The following is a 4,895-nucleotide window of genomic DNA, read 5'->3' on the forward strand; positions in this document are numbered from 1 at the left end:
ATTTGGTCCTGTTTGGATTATAATCTTCTGATTGAAGAATTTAAAAGGAGAAAATAAATCTATTTTAAAAACTCAAACCCACTGCTGTTGAGTTGATTCCTGCTCATAGTGACCTTCTAGGATAGAGTAGAACTGCCCCCATAGGGTTTCGGATGTGCTAAATCTTTACAGAAGCAAATAGCATCACCTTTCTCCCACAGAGTGGCTAGTGGGTTTGAACCACTAAAGTCGGTTAAAAGCTGAGCACTTACCCACTGCTTCACAAGGGCTCCTCGCAAAAGCCATTAGACATTCTGTTGAGAGACTAGTTCTAGAAATATCTGTTTCTATGGGCATTCATTTTGGTTCACTATCTCCAGTAAGAAAAGAAGATGAAACGGATATAATATGATGATGTTTCCTAAAAATAGACTATGTCATGTTTCTTCAAACCATGAAAGAATAGGATATTCTCAAAAGTAATAGAAAATGGTATATCTGAGTACACAGTCATAGATTTATAAGTTTTCTTTCAGCATGTTAAACAAAGTTATATATCTATTTCTCTACGTGGGCTAGCTCACTGTGACCAATACCAATAGTATATTCAAGTCAAAGTAAGAACCATCCTAGAATTCATGCATTACATATAACAGAGTTGAACTTAGAGAACTAGTATATAACTTCTAATGTTTGAACTTTCATTTTACACATAAAATTTTTGTCTCCTTAAATTCCAATTTGTATTATGCTAACAAGCTATGTACTTTGTTCTCTCTGAATCGTTTCTGTTACAGGTAGTTTGAGAAGCACACAAAAGTCTCCCTGTTGAAGATAATTTCCATAATCATTCCAAAAGTGAACTGGGGGAGATTTAGTGTATTCTTTTTAAAGACCATGAAAAAGAAAAAGGAAATAATACAAAGTAGAGAATTCATGAATAGATAATTACTTTCAATAGACAATAAGCAATGTTCCAATAAGCCCTGAGAAATAACTAATTAATTTTCCAAGTGAGCAAGCATTATTTTGTAGTCCTGTAGACCTGAAGATGAATCTAAACACAGTGGATAGCAGTATGTGCCTAATTTTCAAAAGAAGATTAAAAGGACTCTTGGTCCTCATTGTTCAGCTCCTTCAAAGTGTATCAAAGTAATAGAACTTAAATTAGCACAAAAAATAAATTTGCATCATCCTGGAAAATAAAAAAGCAATGACCAATGAATAGCTTTGTTTATGAAGAGTCAATTATTCTGAGTAAATGTGATGACTTGTTGATGAAGTTTTAAAATTAATATAACCTGAAGCACTCTAGCTTCAATGCCTTAATGATAATAAAACACTTGATGAAGCCCCATGAACACACCCTCCTCCACTATATTAATTTAATATGGTTTGCAACTGACAGAAAAACAGAGATAAGTCATTTAAGGAAAAGACATAATTTGGCAAAAGCTATAAAAATTATAGGTGGGACTAAGTGAATTCCACTATTTAGAAGGAATTGATGTGTACTTAGGAACTAACTAAAAATTTTCAAGCTCTGTATTTTAAATTATAAAACACATGAGAATATAGACAAATATCAGAGGGTAAGTGAGGTGAAATCTTGGAAAATAAGAATTATCTGGAGAAAAAGAATTGATTAATACTGAATTTAAAATCTGCCAGAAGTCTATAAAATTGTAAAGTTAGCCTGGGTATGAGGCAGAATGACAGTACTCTATTTTAAATTATGACCTTCCATTGTACTTAACTTATTCTCCTGCAGATTATATCTCACCCAATTTAATAGATATCAACAGAAACCTAAAATCTGTTTCCTAATAAGGATCTCTGGTGGTGCAGTGGTTAAAGCATTTGGCTGCTAACTAGTTTAGTGGTTCAAACCCACCAGCTGCTCCACAGAGGTTAAATGAGGCAGCCTGCTTCTGCAAAGATTTATAGCTTTGGATACCCTACAGAGCAGTTCTACTCTGTCATATAGGGTTGCTATGAGTCAGAATGGCCTAGATAGCATGGATTTGGCTTTAGTTTCTTTGAATGGTCAAATAAATATTCTATGAGTTCACAACCTCTTTTAGGACTACTACTGTCCCTCCAGTGTAGTATTTCCTTGCCTGATGCTCTGGACCCAAAGTCCTCCCTGACAGTACATCTGAGTGGTGGGGTTCTTTTAATCACCTGCTGTTCTACAAATTTATAATAGATCCCATAAAATGGGAAGATCTGATCTTTGTTTGCAAAACAATGCTTCTTCTGAAAAGACTCTAAGGAGCCCTGGTGGTACAACAGTTTATCTTGGCTACTAACCAAAAGTTGGTGATTAGAACCCACCCAGTGGTTCTACAAGAAGAAGACCTGGCAATCTGCTTCCATAAAAATTGGAGCCATGAAAACCCTATGAAACAGTTCTAGTTCATCATATTGGGTTCCTATGAGTCAAAATCAACTCAAAGGCACACAACAACAAGAAGAACATTTTGGGGGGCCTGTGGAATATTTGAACCTGATCCAATTACCCCATGTTGTCACCACAGATAAAACAGTAAATAAATGGAAAGAACCCCAAGATACTGATGGTTTTCATGTCTAGTACTGATAGGAAGTTGTTGTCAGCTATTCCCTCTGACCACAAAACTAATAAATATGAGTCCACAAAACTAGTAAATATGAGACCATTTGGAGAGATCATATAAAAATAACTCTGTTGGCCACCATAATGTTATCAAAAACTATGACTGTATCAACATTTTCAAGCTATTAAAGATGCTTTCTACTTCATAGTCTGTGCTCTGACCATCTCTTCAAGATTATGTTGTGTTGTTACCAGGTGCTGTGGAGTCAGCTCTGACTCACAGCGACTCTGTGTATAACAAAACAAAACACTGCCTAGTCCTCTGCCAGCATCACAATCCTTGCTAGACCTGAGCCCATTGTTACAGCCACCAGGTCAATCCATCTCATTGAGGGCCTTCCACTTCTTCACTGACCCTCCACTTTGCTAAGCATGGTATCCTTCTGCAGGGCATAGTCCCTTCTGACAACATGACCAATGCAGGTCAGACGAAGTCTGGCCATTCTCACTTCCAGGAAGCATTCTGGCTGGACCTCTTCCAGGACAGATTTATTCATTCTTTTGGCAGTCCATGGTACTTTCAGTGTTCTTTGCCAACAACACAACTCAGAAGCATCAACTCTTCTTTGGTCTTCCTTGTTCACTGTCCACCTCCTGAATCAGGATGATATCTAGTCCAGTTGCCTTCTTTTATAACAGATAGAGGAGAGAGAGGCTTTGGAAGGTAAAATGATTTGCCCCAAGGCACATGTACATTGACAGCAGAGCTTGTCATAGAACTCCTGCCTTCTGACTTTTGGTATCATCCTTGAAACTGTCTGCTGTCACTCTCTCTCCCATTCATTGTTCCATAGTTACTACTGGTATTAGAAAGAAGAGCATGAGAAATAGTTTTCTAGAAGGGATTTGTGTGTACAAATGGATATGTTTTTCCACTTCAAAAAGCAATCCCATATATCAATGTATTTCTTCCAGTTACTACATATTTTTGCATTAAAAATTTACCATTCAGTCACAAAAACAATTTCTCTTTTTTCATTTTCTGTGATGTTCTGACAATATGATATACTGTATTCTATGTTAACACCTAGAATTGCTTATCTTAGTTAGTCATCCAGGCTTTATTTAGCTTGCACCTAATTTTAAATTGTTGTCTTTATTTAAGATGCCGATACATAAGATTCAACATTTATTAGCATTTCACCTTTGGGATTTGTTTAGGAAATAAAATGTTGCTTTGTGGTTTCAGAAAAAAGAAATTAATAAGTACTCAGAATAGATGAAAATTTCACATTCATTTTCAGAGAGATTTAGTTACATTAGCAGTGCTATTTCCCAACCCCCATAATTTTCTAAATTGACTTATCTGATGCTATTCAGATCTATTTTTTCTGAAGACTTAGAGTTTTATCTCTGTTGCTGCACTTTAAAATGCTCTTCATGATTGTGAATCCATCTAATATAATTTTCACATTTGGTGTCATGTTTCTTAGATGACAAAACAGGTCAGGATAAACCATTTAGTATTGTTCCAGGCCAGCCTAGCACTTAGATTCAAAGCAGGGGTGAGATATACAAGATAGAAAGAGAGTGGAAGGTCTCAGAGTCAGAAAACCTTGTGTTAAAATCAAGCTAATAGGTGATGCTGGGGTAATCTATGGGGCAGGATAAGATGATGAAAAAATCTTCACAGAAAGGAGCTCTCAGCAGTAAAGAACTGAAACATCCAGAATTGGTCTGTTTCCTTAATGAAAACTTTCCTGAGGACATGTATATCTGTTCTTGCCCCTTTTGCCTTTAGTTCTCATCCTAGCTTTTCTAAGCACCTTATTTACTTTGTCCTAAAGGAATTAACAGCACAATCTGGTAAAGTGATGATGATAAAAACGGAATACAGGTTTCTTACCTTCAGCAATGCCCACATTTTTATTTGGTAGTGCTTGAAAGGGCTCCAGGACAGCGTAATATCTCAGCAACCAGATCAGCTCTGAAAATAGTGTGACTCATGACATAAATGTGTATTTGAGTCTACCAAATATACACATGTGTATATATATATATACCAAAAAAACAAACCCACTTCCATCCAGTAATTCCAACTCATAGCGACCCCCATCAGGTCAAGGCTGTAAATGTTTATGGAAGTAGATTGCCTCATCTTCCTTCTGTGGAACAGTAGGCAGGTTAGAACCACCTACCTTTTGGTTAGGTTAAGCCCAATGCCTTAACCACAGTGCTATCAGACAAAAAAACAAAACAAAACTCACTGCTGTCCAGTTGGATCTGACTCATAGCCACTGCTCCTTAGGTTTTCCAGGAGGTATCACTGCGGAAGTAG

The sequence above is a fragment of the Orycteropus afer genome, unplaced genomic scaffold, assembly GCF_000298275.1.
Source record: "Orycteropus afer afer isolate SDZICR_OR568_19922 unplaced genomic scaffold, OryAfe1.0 scaffold00500, whole genome shotgun sequence".
NCBI lineage: Eukaryota > Metazoa > Chordata > Mammalia > Tubulidentata > Orycteropodidae > Orycteropus > Orycteropus afer.